Raw genomic sequence first — 16,582 nt, forward strand, 5'->3', positions numbered from 1 at the left:
GAGCGAGTGTGGGTTTATTGAGTGGTTCCAGCTGTTTACCTGTTAGTAGGTAGTATTCTCTCGCTGCGTCGTCGACATCTTGGAATGTTTTAACGGCACGGCTCTCACGCCTGAGTTGTTCGTTAATGTAATCGATCCTCTGGAGACGTTTTTTAGCGTACTCGGATTGTGCCGCCTGTAATTTCTCAATAGCGAGGTCGTGTCGCTTCCCCTCTGCCTGAATCTCAGCCGCGTGTGACTCTCGTAGTTTCGAGAAGAGGAAATTACTCCCGGAAAATGCTAGGGCATTTACTAACGCCCCACCGACCATCATGGCAATCGTAGCCATCCTATATTTACTTCATAATATTTTCAGGTAGTATCCCTTGTTTTACTAGGATGTCCTTTGTGGCCATCGCCATACCAAGGTTCATTATGAGCATGCCCATATCCTGCAGGTTGAAATCTAGCTTGATAGTCGGTTGTTTAAGTACCATTTTGGTCAACCGAGCGTATCCTACGGCTAGACTGGCGACCACGGTGGCGTAGTATGCGTCGTTGACGAACGTTTTCCCCTCAGACATTATGTATATGATATAAAAATATATATTTTATTGCATGATATGTGGGTTGACCCCTAATTGCGGGGGTTTCTCCACGGGATCCCTTTGTCGTGTATATAACCATGAGATAGCCACGGCAGCAGTTACGCCTACAACCAACAAGAGTTGAGTCGGGTTCACCGTTATACTTTTATGTTGGTGACACCACCTTTTTTTACCGGCAGCTACTCTCTTAGGGTTCTTCTGCCTGGTGACTGTAGGGATCTCCTCCCTGTGGGGTTTTCCCAACGTGGTGGTCTCCCCCAGTTGTGGGGTCTCCTCTGAAGGGGTCTGGGGTTCCCCCAGTTGTGGGTGTCTCCTGTGCAGCATCCATCCTGTATACTATTATTATTATTTTTCCCCTCCTTAAATTGGCAATGTTTTGCCGTGATAATCGCCGCCGTCACCGGGGCTAAAAACATACCGTATTTGTGGTACAACATGCAGCTGATAGAGCTCAAGGCGTGTTCAATAAAAGGGTCTTTATCAAGGGCCTCCCACAGGTAAAGTCGGCGCTCCGGGGGGATGGGAAGAAAGTATGACGCAATACCAGTGTATATCTGGGTCATAGCCAATCCTATAGTTTTCGTCATTTCTGCCCCGAGTCTAACCTCGTATCTAGCGTACAGCTTATCGATTTCTTCGGCTGACATTTTGTGAATTTTATCGGGAGTGTATTCCCCAAAGTAATGTTTGGCTTTGCCACCAACAGCCAACGCCACCAGTCTCTCTCGCTTATCATCATCCCCTCGCTTATCATCGTCCCCTGGCACCAACAGTTGTTCGAGCAGTTCATCACACTCCATCTTAAAATGTAACAAGCAAGTTTTAGTTTTAACAATATAATATACGGTGTAGGCGAAACACAGAGAAATGAAGGTTAAGTTGCACACAACGAACACTTCAAAAACAACCATAACTATAACTATAACTGATAAGTGCTAAACGCTAAGCATTTGCTAAGCTTTGCTAAGCTTTGCTAAGCATTTGCTAAGCTTTGCTAAGCTTTGCTAAGCTTTGCTAAGCTTTGCTAAGCATTTGCTAAGCTAAAACACCCTATAGGCTACTGGTTGGTCGGTCTTGAGCACTAGCTTAGCATGTTTAGTTTCAGCGAGCTGTTTCTTTACACGTTCCCGTTCTAATTTGCTCATCACATCGTTCTCTCTCAAACACTCCTCAAACGAATCCCTGTCCTTGCAGTGGAATAAGGCTACCCATCGCGTCTGCTCCCTGAGGTCTTTCAACACCGAGTTGAACTTCTGCGTTAGTACCCAGACGCTGTGCTTTTGGATTATAATGGGAAGGGCCAGAGAAGGCCAGGTACGGTAGCAAGTCTCTCTTTTTTGTTATCTCACGATTAGCGCAGCAGTCGTCCAGTATGAACAGCGTCGGTTCCCCTTTAAATTTCCCGTGATAAGCCTTCAACCAGACGTGTCCCCGGGTCGACTCTGTGTACGTCCGGGTCCGTCATCACCCAAGGTCTTTCCATGTACGTTTTATTCATTTGCAGAGTAGGGCACATGATAACGATGTTGTCGAACACATCCCTGTAGTACCCCTCCAACATATCCAACACGAAAACAGTCTTCCCACAGCCCGTCTGCCCGCACACTATGGCGCAGTGTGGGTCGCGGGGCAAATCAGTAGGCAGTGGCCTAGTAGATGGCTTGCCGCCATCAGTAGATGGCTTGCACCAATCTCCCATTGTCTATATTAAGTTGCGCGTCCATAATCACGTACAGATATAATTTCAACTTGCCAGCGGGTTGAGCCTTCTTAGTAATCTGGATTGTTATCCCCTCGCTGCCGTTGTCGATGCAGCGACCACTACCGTGCAGTTTATCGTCATCCGTGGATCGCATGTCCAACCACAGCGCGTACTTGGTGGTCAGGTACTCATCGATCTGCACGGCGGATAGGTCCAGGTCCTTGATGACGTGTTGGTGCCGGGTTGGTAGTTTCATTATCTCATCCCACTGCTGGTGCGCCCTCATACCCGCGCTGAACAGCTGATTGGGCACGCCCTCTATGGTCACTTCCACCTTTTCAATCTCGGGGTTGAAAAACTTCTCGCTGTCCCTTCGGAATGGCTCGTAATCCTCCACGGGGACGACCAGGATGCCTTTCATCGATCGCGCCGGCACGTTTAGGTTTATGTTCCACAGTGTGTCGCTCTTATCCCGATTGATCGCTCTATGCCTCAGGACCCTATCGTACAGAATGGCTACCTTCCCCGAGTACTGGCTTCGAACCTGCCTGGCCAGCTCTGGGCTAGTGACCATGTCGAACTCCAGAGAGATGTTGCCTATGGCGTAACTGGCCTCATAGCCGTTCGGCGTACGCACGACTTTGCTGTAGTCGTTAAACATGAGCTTGTATTCAAAGCTATCACCCAGCGCGGCCTGGTAAAACGGCGTGTGTCCCGTGAGCAACTCGAAGTCGAGCGGCACGCAGAACCTGTTCCCGTACCCTTGGGCGATGGCCTTTTCACCGTCCGTGATCTTGTCTAACTGGTCTTGCGTGAAGCCGTATCCAACGTGCGACCGGGTCGATTTGCTGATGCCCTGGTACACGTCATTGACGCGTTCTCCCTCGCTTTTCCAGAGGTCCCCGTAGCAATAAAATATGTCGCTGTCGTCGATGCTCAGCACCTCGTTACCGCTGATCTTGATGGTGGTTTTCTTGATAATGGCCCGACCTACGTTCCGCACTAGCTCGCGTTTGTTGTTGTTGGAGGTCAGCGTGAGGTTGAACGCTAGTCGAACCGTGCCTGGTACAATGAGGTCATTCTCGCCAAGGTTTGGGAATCTAACCAGCAGCGTTTGGTTCTGGTCTATCTTGCTGGGATTGTTGTTGATGGTCACCGACTGGCGCACGGCTCTGACGCCTAGAGGCTCTCTTGCTCTTCGAAAAGGATCTAGTTTTCTACCATACATTGTTATATAAATGAAATATATAAGTTTTAATACTAAATAATGGCTGAAGGCGGTTATGAGTACATCCCTATGGATGATATGTGGGATGATAGTGCCCAGGCATTCGAGGGGGATGACACCACATTCACGCAAGGCAATGAACTCGTGAAGCAGGCCGTCAACAGGTTTTACGATGGTTTAAAAGGGGATAAAAATTACGTCGAGCCGTGGGGGCGAGACTATTCCAAGTTTTTGTTGATGGTAAGGGCACGCTGCGATTGAAGGCTCGCCCAGAGATCGATCTCATGAATAAGCGCACGAGAGAACCGCTCGGCAGTCGCCAAGGGGGTGACTTTATCCGCGATGAACTAGGCTTCATAGATTACGGTGGCGCACGGCCTAAGCTTACCCCGGAGGCCGTTCAAGATCTGCAAGACGTCAGGGGCGCCACATCGGATCAAGACATGACTGATAACATTGAAAAGCTGTTGGCCACCTACCATAACAAACCCTTACCCGGGTTCGAATTTACCGTTCGGGAACTGCGTGGGCTGGACAATGACATGCAAACCATTCGTGGGTCACTCGTGGACAACACGGCCAAACTGGATGCGATAGACGACCACATCGCCCATGAAAAGGTCAAACTCGGTGAAACTGAGGACGAGTCTCTGAAAGCCACCATCGAGGAACGAATAAGTAATTTGGAAGAGGAAAGGAATACCCGGCTGGAAACGGCATCCTCCTTCCGAGAACAGCTTCGATCCCAGATCAGCCGTGTGCGGGAAACCGTTGATCGAGTCCTCTACCAGGACACCACACTAGCTGACAGGATCCGAATCCTCTTCCGAGAGCAAGGCATAACCATCGCCAGCATTCTGACTGCATTGGGCTTCATCATATCAACCCTGGTGGTGTCATTGACAGGGGGTACCCCCACGCCTACCGGCACACCACCAAGTGGTGGGGGTGTCAAAGACTGGATAAAAAAACACCTGAAATCCCTAGGGGAGGCCCTGGCTAAACTGGCTGGTAAGGCCGCCGAAGCCCTGCCCGGCATCCTGGGTAGCATTGTCTCGTGGCTGCTGAGCGCTCTAGCTAAAACGGCCACATGGCTCAGTCAAAACCTGTGGGCAGCCATCGTCGCCGTGGCGGGTCTGGTGTACGTAGTGGCTAAGGAATTTTTAACCAAATGAGCCCCAACCCGACCGCGACCCCGCCAACCACCAGGGCTGTTTTACGATCGATGTGCTGCTGTGCAGGCTGTGGGGGTGATCCCACAGGGGGTGTTGGTTGAACCCTAGGCTCCGGGGGTGGTGCCACTATACCCGTTTCACCGGTCGTGGGTGGTGGGACGTGGGGGACGTTGACATCAAAATTGACTCCCAACTTTTGGTCTGCCGTGGCTATGACAATTTCGTTGTTGTAGCCCACCACTTTTTTTACTCTCAGTTGCATATCACTCGGAGCCATGTACAGTCCCACGTCGAAGACGTAGTCGACTTTCGACCTGGCGTATTCCAACACGTCTTGGTAGCGTTTGATGGCACTCGGGAGATCAACTGGAGAATTGATAGCATCCTCAACGTTAACAACAAACTGTTTCTGAGCGTCGTAAGCAGTCCCCTTACCGAGGATGTTGGAACGCGTTTGCGTCTGCGCACCCAACAGCGCCCACACGTACGTTCGAATCGAGTCATTCAATCTGGAGACCCCGGCACGAGTAAACCCTTTCGACGTGTCCAGCATGAACTTTTTCCAGTCATCCGCTGCCCCCTGCTCAAACCTCCAGACTCGGTAATCCTTGCTGTTGTTGAAAGCCATGTAACGGTCATCCCACTCGTTCGTTGTGAAGTGATGATTCGACTTGAAACCCCATTTTTTCATCTTCTCGCTGGCATCCACGAGGGGCATGTTGTGAACGATGGGGATACCCAACCCGTGGTTCGGTCCCGGCAAACGCCAATGCTTTGTCCTGTGGGACCGGAGCACTGATCTCTTTAAGGATACGGCTGACCTGGTAGTACACGTGGAACGTGAACACAGACTGACTCAGCGGTCCACGCCGAGTGTCGGCCAATGTCACACCACACCCCGTTGTAGCGCACCACACGGCGAAGTTGAGTTGATTCTGCCAGAACTGCATCGGGTTGTTGAACCAAGCATTAGCGTTAGTCACCGAAAACTTATACCGGCTGAACACATCTATAAACTGGGCGTTGATATACATCCCATCAGCGACCACGATCTTCATGTGGGGGAAATCTATATCCAGTTTAGGGTAAAACACTCCAGGGGAGTAAGACACTCCTTGGGAGTACATTTTAAAACTATTATATAATGAGTTTATATACTCTAACATGTACATAACACTTCCAGGAATAACGAGCGGTGAGGCCGTTCAGCTGACGCACGCGATCGATAACACGTCGGGTCAACTCGAAGTCGCACTCTGCGATATCACCTACCTACCGCTATGGACTAACATCAACGCCAGCAACAATAAGCTGTTTGTCAGTGGGGATCGCAGATAGATAACTGACGGCTACTACAGCGTGTGCTCTCTAAGCGACGAGGTCTTCAAACCCCTGGGAGCCGAACTCAAGATGAACGACTCAAACAGCACAGTTGTGTTAATCAACAACGGAAGAAACTCCTTGAGGCTCGGCCGACCATTGGCGAGGACACTAGGTATGCCGCCGGATGAGATAAAACCACCCGCACCGGTGATGATAAATGGATGATATATCCATCATTCGGAGGCATACTGTTCGACTTAGAAGATGTTGAGAGCACTACCTTCGCCCGAAACAAGCCATATACGCTCGTCTTCACCGAAGATGACAAGTGGGTGTTGTTACCCGATAAAGGCGACTGGTTTCTCAATATTAGGCTCTGCTCCCCCTACGTGTTCACGGATAACAAAGACAACCACCTAAACAAAGTCGTGAACAACGGAACCCTGCTCGTGGCTTACGTCCCGACTCAGAGGCGTAGCGTAGTCATCAGCCCAGTCGCCAGTATGGCAGCCCACATGCTATCGAGTAAACCGGGAGTGCAAGATGTGACATTGCAGTTGGTGTCTGAATTCGAAGGCGTGGTCAACATCCTGACGAGCCTACCGGATAACGCCTATCTGATCATCAAAGTCTACCTAGGGGAACCATCGCAGGATGATGTCGAAATCGTGAAGGGGATCAAACTCGGGTGGGCGAAACGGCACCAGTATCACGTTTGCACCGTTTACGTGCGGGTGGGTGTCGACTCCAAAACCAGTCTGCAGGGAGTCACCGTGACCGTGGAAGACACGATATCACTAACCAAGATCTTCCTACCCGACAACATACACTTCATGGGGGGTGAAGTGCACCCCTGAACTATTATCAGAAAACCAGTTGGAAATTATCTCGTAATAGTATTATAGCAATGATTAGGCACCGCCCCAACGCTACGCTTAACGACCTAGGGGACACGGAGGGATTCGGTCAGCCTGGTGAGGAAGGTGGCTCATACATCCTACACTTGAAAGACAACGTGTATAGGCGGGCGTCAATGGCCGATCATCTACCCAAACCCACACTCGGGGGTCTAGGAGACACGGAGGGATTCGATCAGCCTGGTGGGGACGACATCTCGTACGTCCTACACTTAAGAGGTGGTGTGTACATGCGGTACCGTCTGCACGACCACTTTATAGAACCCAAATGGTTGCTCAACATAACCCTCACCACACCTTACGTTTCTTTTCGTAATGATGGATATATCACTAGGGAACTCGATGAAATTAAGAACAGCGGTATCTTGCTCGGGGTGTTTAAATCCGACGGCCCTCAAAATATGAGAATTTCCCAAACCCCAAATCACCCGGGTTACATGTTAGATACAACCGGGAATGCACAGTTATCATTTAAGATATACCCTGGCCTACCACCATTTTCTAGGTTTATGCCTCCAGGCTCCACATTAATCATAAATCTCTTTTTAAACAACGCCCGTGGGACCACATGGGACTTTTTATCTGGGGTGGAAATAAGATCATCTGGTGATATCCCTAGAGACCGCCATTGTAGTATCGTCATACGACGGGACTCGGGCCCCGGTGAGGGGTTGCTGCCCTTCTTTAAAAGCTCCCATATATTTCATATATCCCAAAATTTACCTATTGAACTTTCCGCTATTCGCCTACCCGAGAACATAGGCCTTATAAACCTCAAGTACGTTGATCAACTATTAACTGATACCCAATTAAAAAATATTTCATCAGATATATTATAGGCACACGGAATGGGCCTGTACCCAGTAGTAGAAGAAGTCGCGAAGACACTGGAAACCGTAGACGGGTTCCGCTTGAGACAGTTATGTGATGTAAAACGCCAACTAGAACAAGACCGCGACACGCGGAAAGCACTATATAAGAAGTACCATAGAGCTTTCAATGCCGTGGACAGGACTGATACTGCCCTTATGGCAACCAGCATGGGACTAGGGGCGGCAGGTGTTGGGTTGTTAGCTACCATCGTGGCTGCACCTATAGTGCTAGGTATTGAAATAACAGCTGGGGTGACAGGGGTGTTAGGGTTGGTGCTTAAGTTTGCATCACGCAGACTGCATCGTAAGGCGTTGAAACACGACGAGATCAGGGTTCTGGCCGAAGCAAAGCTGAACACGGTAAGTGAGCGTATTTCCACGGCACTCACTGACAGTAAGATCTCAGAGGAGGAGTTTCTTTCAATCCTCTCTGAACTCACAAAATATAACAAAATAAAACAAGAGATTCGATCCAAGTCTCGTAAGTCTGCTATCAGTGAGGACGAGAAAAAAAAGTACATAGAACAGGGGATACAAAAAGCCCGGCAAGCCTTTATTACAAACACCAAAGAGATCATAGGCGATTCACATTAAACTGTTTCATCGATGTCAACGTGACATAGCGCCATGTGGAGCTATTATAGACGTAGCGATGATGCAATCCCAGGATAGACCCGTTAAACCGACATACTTCAGCTAAGTCCCCGGTAGCTCAGTCAGTTGAGTAGTGCGGTTGTGAGGTGTACATGTGGGGTTCGTATCCCGCTGGCGTCTCAACTTTTTATAAGATCGGGAAAGCAGTAGGGGTAATGGTAGCTGGATCAAGGGTCCGACCAAAGCCTTATTTGTGAAATAAGGCTTTGCAGAGGCTTTTGTTGAAAGTGATTTCGTATCCCCATTCCCCCTACTACTTCCTGGGTTAACATTCCAACAGGACAATGCCCGCCCTCATACGGCAAGGGTTGCTATGGATTTCTTGCAACACCACAATGTTGACTTACTGCCTTGGCCTGCAAATTCACCAGATCTCTCCCCGATAGAGCATGTTTGGGACGAGATGGATCAACGTCTACGCCGTCTTCCTCATCCGCCAGATAACGTCCTTGACCTTGCAACAGAACTTGAGAATCTGGCGTGACATCCCACAAGCCTTCCTTGCACGTTTGATAGGCTCTATGCGTCGTCGATGCACTGCTGTTCTCAATGCCGATGGTGGACATACCCGTTATTGAGCTAGTGACATGGTCATTTGACCCCTGTCCCGCTTGTGGACTTGTGACGTCATTGTGATTGACTTTCCAATTGAAATTCTCCCGACTTGTTATGGTCTCATGATCCCTCCATTAAAGTTTATATGTACCTTTGACATTGTTATCGTACTTATCAACTGGGATAATAATTTGACAATGCACAGTTTCTTTATGTGGCTAGTATACATACACAAACTGTGAAACATGTTCATTTGAGGAGATAACATATAAAGGTATCAGGATCCAGTTCTGTTCTCATGTCAACAGAATAACTATATGTAATAGGCTTCAGTGAGGCGTGAAACTTATTTCGCTCACTCCATGGTTGATACTCGACTTCCCGAGTACAGACTATAAAGCATCCCAACTGTCTACAAAAAATAGACTCTAGACTATGGCTCTTGCCGGCGTTATACGAGTTGTACGGCTTACGACCCCGGGGGCGTGCCCCAATCACTGCCGCTGCCGTTCAGCTGTTGCGGCTACAACCCCACCATGCAGGCAAAAAATGATTGCCGTCCGTCGACCTCGACGACATCCGTGTCAGGCTGATCCGTGATGTATCCCGTGATTCCAGCCCACAGACCAGCCGTGGCTACGGCGTGGCCGGAAGATCCGCTTGGCTGAGGGATCTCGTGGGTCCCCAGCATAGGGGGATGGCAGGACGGGAAGGTCCGAAGCCATGGAACCATACCCGACGCCAGTATGAACCAGTCCGACAGACCTCAACCCGTGGTCTCATCTGGGACGGTTGGATGGATAGCCAGCTGTGTCTGTGTTTGTCCCGTGGACGCCGACAGATCAACACACTGAGTAGCCGTGGCCATGGGTCGAAACGCCATGGGGAACACGGACTACATGGAAAGTCAATGGATAGCCAGCTGTGTCTGTGTTTGTCCCGTGGACGCCGACAGATCAACAGACTGAGTAGCCGTGGCCATGGGTCAAAACGCCATGGGGAACACGGACTACATGGAAAGTCAAAGACACAATGAACATCTTAAGATACGAGAATGTGACATATGCATTTCGACGGGAAAAGTAGAGTTCAATAAAGTAGAATAAAACGTAAGCAATATGTACAAAGTATAGAATGCGATGGTCAGAAACATCAACCAATGCGACACTACTGACCGGGAGTCTTGTAGTTCTTTGAAAATTTTGAAAACACTTCCACTCTGTAAACACGTCTTCTGTGTTATCCATACAGAAAAATGATGAGAGGTTTTCAACAACTATGTTGTGACGTCGCAGCCAAGGGAGATAACTGCATAACACTTTTAAGCATACCACTAGGGATAGCTATGACTTAGTTAAAAAAATTCATTTCCATTCTGTATGTGTCTGTGGAATCCACAGGAATAAGGCAACCATAATCCAGAGGGAATGTTTACGCCTATAATTATGTTCATTTGAGGAGATGTCAACAGAATAACTATATGTAAAAGGCTTCTCTGCCCAGTGACAGTTGAAGTTGGCTATAATAGGGTTTAGGACCTTGCGTTGTGTACTTTTTTATGTGGGGATGGTAAAGTAGCCAACCCCAAATAGGCTCTATGAATCAGGCCTCATTGCTGGTAAAACATAACAAATAGAAAAGAAAACTCAATAATTTATTTACAAAAAACCTAAACCTATCCTAACCAAACAACCTAACCTGATCTATACCTTAACAATCTAACCTAACCCCAAACCCTAATGAGACATGGCTCTGATTCAGAGCCTTTGTCCTAAACAAATAACTATTTCCTATGTAACCAAAAAGCCTATATACTTGGTCTGGATTACCAGGACTCAAGCAACTGAAATAAATGTCCTCACCTCTGGTGAACCAGTGGACTAAAGACAAGGAGTGCTGTGAAGCTACTCCCTTTATAGGGCTAGAGGCAGGCAGTGCATGTGCTGCACATGCCAGGCACAACCTGCCAGGTGTGTTGTGGCTATGCATATCAGCATAGCCGAGAACACACTAATAACCCATGTTATATTAACCCAACCCCAAATGGAACTCAAACTTTACCCGAAATATTCTAAACTACCACATATACATAGATTTCTTTGTATAGACACAGTAGTAGATACAATAGCGGTCCGAGACCAAGTCCAACAAAAAAGCCTCTGCAAAGCTTTATTTCACAAATAAAGCTTTTGTCAGGCCCTTAGATCTCGCCCACCATTGTATACTACTTTTGAACCCCCAGTTAACTTCCCGACCCCACATGATACAATAGTGTCACACGTGGCACTACTGTGCCACTATGACCGTGAACTACCACTTTCCTGATCACATGGCACTATTGTGATTACCCTATGTCATGTTGACAGGAAACAGTTGGTTACAGGATACTATTGGGATTACTTGGTAAGTGTTAAATATTTTGCTTGGGGGGCAACATTGTGCCGTACGGTATGATCAATAATTCCTCTCTAACGAAACCTCTCCCTGGCCCATCTCTCAAGTAGTACAAGTTCAGCTCGTCGGCTTTGATGTCCACTTTATCTATATTGTAAGTTTTGACTGACCATATCGGATCGGTGGCTCGCTTACGACTATCACCCTCGTGTTCATCGAGGTGTTTCTCCTTCCCACGCAATGGCGCAGCAGACTCAGCCACTATTGATTTTAGTTTGATAGCGTCGGCTGGTTTCTTGCCAGTGAGACGGGTGGTTTCGTGGTTGATGGCCGACACCACCTGAGGTAGCCGCGCTACCCATTCAGTCGATCGTTTCCCCGGGTTGGCCATCTCTCACACATACTGATGCCCGAATAAGCGCTCGGCCAAAGTCCTATTGAATCTCTCAACTATGGCTTGGCTGAGATGGGCTCCGGACGTGCCACGCCTGACCTTGGTATCGTGTTTGTCTAGCAGGTGTGACACGGCACACATGAACTCCCGCCCGGGGTCGACTTCCAGCTCTGTGGGCCACGTCAGCGGACTGCATTTGTACATGCCTTCGAATCCGCGGGCTACCTGGGCCGAGTCTTTCGCGGTTAAGGGTTCGGCTTCTTTGTAGCGGCTGGCCACGTCCACGACGGTTAGGGCATACTTGTACCTCTTGTCGTGGGGTAGGAACAGGAGGTCGGCCTGGTGAACGCTATTGGGTGCGGTAATACCGAACCTTCTTCGAGGCACGTGGTGCTGGTAAATAGATCTGCCACAGGGCTTGTTTTCAAGCCACGCTTTGGCCTCATCCAGGGGTAATCAGCCATTTTGGCCAGCTTATGTATGGCGCTAGCTCCTTTCCAGTACCCACGCGGGCTGTAGTAAATAGCCTCAAACTTTCTTTGATTCCGTGACATTCCGAGATATATACACCTATGTTCTTGGTTCAATTTTCTCATGCCCGTGACGACGCGTACGTGTTGATCCCATCAATAGCTATCCAACGCTTAGTGTCCATCGGCGACAGGGACGTCTTGTTTATCGTCAGTCCGTATATCCTATGCTCATCACTTCTTTCTAAGCGTGTTCATTTTATGCCTGAAGGTACGGGTCTTGAACAGGGCTTCCTTGAATCTGGCGTGTTTGATGTGTTGTTTAACCACGTACTTCTTAACACCCTTCGCCTTTCGGATCTCACCATTGTCGGCCTTCAGGATGGAGTACATCTTGGGTCTCAAGCCTATGTACTTGGCCATGGGCGGGCCAGCACACTCGTCCTTCATCTTACCTAGGACCTTTTTATTTACCGTGCTGTGTATAGCATGGTCCTTGGGGTAGTCGCTGGTGTCGTACAAATCGAGGCGTTTCTTCATGTCCTCGTACACGTCCTCGGTTCGAATCTCCATCAGCAGGGAATCAGTGTCCGTGTACAGAACTTCACACCTGTCGCCGTACTGATTCTTCAGCTCGTTGTAGTAAAAGTCGTACATCAGGTGTTTGGATAAATCGAGGATGCTCATCCCCACGTAAACAGGCCGGTTGAAGTTGATGTGGCTTTTCTTCATGTGTAGGGCCACCAGGTCGTCGGTGAATATCTTGCTCCCGGTTGAATGCTGGGCTGGCTATCAGTCTCCTGAGCTTGTCTTCCTCTTTCGACCGAACCAGCTTCACGGTCACGCGTTTCCTAAGGTTCTCCATAGTCTTACCGAACACCGAGTTGTTCATGAGCTTGTAGAGGTTTTTCTCAAAGTCACTGGTGGCCAGCTTTCGCAGGTCCGTGTTCATTCTGATGTAGGGCTCCATCCAGGGGCTCTGGTCGAACACGAGCACCCTGTGTATTTTGGTCAGCTTCATACCCAACGACAGGTACAGCTGTAGGTTGCGATAGTGAACGATGTACTTGGTCTTATTCATTAAGTTGGGCACGAGTTTTTCAACGTCTGCCACCCGCCCGCCCAGCAAGTTATGTTGGTACTCGGACATCCAGTCTGGGTTAACCTTCATACGTTCGGGGGCCAGGGGGTAGCTGTTGTGCAATGTGTGTAATGCCTTGGGGTATTCCAAGTCCACCTCGAGGATATAGCCTTTGTTCGAATCCGGCGCGATGCTCATAACATCGATCTTGTGCGATGACCATTCGAATCCCCCTGTGGGTAGATACTGGCTCATGGCCCAGCCGTATAGGTTGTTGGCATCGAGGTAGAGAATATGATTGGTTGGCTTGCTCGGGTCGTAGCCCTTCACGTATTGATTATTTGCTTTCGCGTATCGTTTGGTAGCCATGGAAATCCCACCTCGCAAGCCTTTCTCAATGAATAGGTGCATGTCGTAATCGGTGAGCAATTCCAACTTAACTTCGGTCTTTTTCAGCAATGCATCCCACGACAGACCTGGGCTGGTGTAGTACCATGCGGGGTCGAGTTGGTACTGCTTAAAACATGTCCTCCTAAACGTCTCGAACACGTCGGCTAGCAGGAATACATCTGTCCTCAAGTACAGGTCGTGGTAGTCACCCAGATTCTTACAGCCCAGTTTATTCCATACGTTAATCGCGTGCCAGTAATCGTCTTGAGTGATTGTCGAGTCGGTCAGGTTGCTGTAAAATCGGTTGATAGGAGGCAGTCGGGTCTCGGCGAACTTGGCCCAACCATCCATGTACTCGTAGGGGTACACGCCCTTCCTCATCAGCAGGGGTCTAGTCTCGGCGTCGGTATATTGTATGCTCCCCAGGGAGTTGAGATTGACAATACGATGTGCCGTTGAGATTGACATCCAGTGAACGAGGGAAAAACAAAGCGCCTTTGAGCAGCAGAGCTGAGCTGGATATCGGCGCTATACAAATGTTAGTATGTATGTATGTATGTATGTATGTATGTATGTATGTATGTATGTATGTATGTATGTATGTATGTATGTATGTATGTATATCGATCAGTGATGGGGAAGGTATCCTTGGCCTTGACCAGACTGTCGAGTGATGACAGGAGGAACTGAACCGAGTCGATGAACCTCAGGCCATTCAAGCTGAAGGAGATGTATCTCTCCATGTTGTTGGGGATGCACGTCAGGTTGCCGTCGACTTTCGCGATGGCCTGCATGATCAAGTGAGAGTCGTACCCTCTCAAGTTGTGGAAGACCACGGGGATGTTTATTGTCTTGGGGGCGATTCTAAGCTTGAGGTTGCACGCGCTGTGAGCGGCGCTTCTATACTTACCGGTGACGTGGCAGTGATCTCTCACCGAATCACCGTTCAGTGGGCTATCACACACATGGCAGTGAGTGCTGCAGCCGTGAGCTAGCCGGTCGGCTTGAGTCATACGCATGGGAGCGACTGTGTATAGTGCATTCCTAATACTTTTCTCTTCCTCCTGCAAACACTTTAGAAACATTTCAGCCTTGTCGGGACCCCTGTACACTACGGGAGCTTTCGTTTCCCCATCACATCGGACGACCACGTATCCAAACCCACAGGCCTCGTGCTCCTGTGTTTTCTGTGTGTTGGGGGGTACCCCCAGCAGCCTCAACGGGTTTGACCAAGGCTTTGAAGTCGGCGTAGATGACATAAGGCACGGACATCTGGTTCTTGTGGTTGGCGAATGTTAGGATATTGTCGCCTTCCTTGGGCATGTCGACTCGTATGGCCGTCTGCCCCACACCTTGGCAATCCTCCCGGTGGGATTCTAATACATCAGCTCGTGTGAAGCCGTGTAGGCATCATTCACAAAAGTGTTTTTTCCCGTCGTATTTCGATTGGTCGTGCAACAGCCTGCTGAGGTGTTTTATCCACGTGTAGTGATACTTATCGCCTCGCTGGATCATGAATATATTGATAACGCGGTGGGGTCCCCCCAGTTGGGGTTCCCCCCAACATTGGACTGACCCTGTGCACGATCGTTGTGTTACCTTCGTGGCCAAAGACGTTGATGGCTATATCATTCTGTTTTTCTATTTTAGTGATCTGGGATATTGGGGTGGGTTGATCTATACCATCCCAGTTGAGCCCATCGTCTTGGGGATAGCTAGAAAGCCTGTCCGAATGAGTGTCAGCTGGAAACAAGGCTGACCTGATAGCTAACCTCATGCAATCGTCTCCTCTATTCTTGATGTTGACTATGGCCTGTTTTGCTTTGTAATAGGGGGGGCAAGTCTAGGTACGACCCACCTCTGAATGGCACGTAGTTAGCTATGTCTAGATAGACCTTATCGATTTTATCCACGACAAACCCGGAACCCATGTGCGTGTAGCGTATTCTCGTAGCTGCTTAAAACTGATATCGATTGACTCGTCTATAGTCTCAGCATGAGTCACGACTTCTTGTTTACCTCGGAAGTAAGGCTGAACGTACTCAATGACCCCCCCATTGGGGGTTCCCCCCTGCTGTTTATCGAGCGACATTTTCACTGTGATTTGAAACTTTATACTTCCCAAATCGTTTAGTTCCTCATTGACTTTATCAGCGATTAGAGGCTTGATATAGGCGATGTCTATGTTCCTATCAAAATGCATGTGCCAGCCTCTCAAATAGTTACCTACAGCGCGCGCTCAGTTCGCATGAACTCTAGGTCAATAGCTCTATTCTGCCGTAATAGTTCGACTAACTGTGGTTTCCTCATACGGGAATAACCTACTAACCCCAACTCGCGGGCCTCCTGTTTGAGTTGTTTCACAGTGTGGGGCTTTGCTACGGGGTCGTGTAATAATAATGCGACTAACCCGGCTTTTCCCAAGCGGGAATAACCTGTCAACCCTAGCTCTTTTGCTCGGAGTTTTAGTTGTTTTACCGTGGGAGGGGGTTGTATGTTAAGTAATCTCAACAACGCTGGTTTGCTCATTCGAGAGTAACCAACTACACCTCGCTCTCTCGCGATCTGCTTGAGCTCCCGAGTAGTAGACATTGTTATACCAAAGCGTATACAATCTCTAATTGGGCCACCGGCAAGGGAGGTAACTCCTCCAACCCTCAAAAAATAATAAGGCGCCCATAAAATCCTTCAGTAAATATCTAGATAGACCTCATCGATTATACCCTCCCCGGAACATGCGAGGGTGTTTTGTATTATTTCCAACAGGGTGTCAACAAACTCCTTTATATCCTTTCCCACATCTCCTTTCCCACCATCAAAGTAATTACAAGTCCCTGCTT

General features: G+C 48.8%; 1 protein-coding gene across 1 annotated transcript in view; it reads right to left on the bottom strand.

Moving 5' to 3' along the window:
• The window catches only part of LOC124284672 (ras-specific guanine nucleotide-releasing factor 1-like), a 1,084,942-nt gene that overhangs the window by 774,513 nt on the left and 293,847 nt on the right, over positions 1–16,582 (bottom strand). The gene's annotated exons all lie outside the window — the stretch shown is intronic.

This window comes from Haliotis rubra, unplaced genomic scaffold (assembly GCF_003918875.1).
Source record: "Haliotis rubra isolate DU_JTF1 unplaced genomic scaffold, ASM391887v1 Scf341, whole genome shotgun sequence".
NCBI lineage: Eukaryota > Metazoa > Mollusca > Gastropoda > Lepetellida > Haliotidae > Haliotis > Haliotis rubra.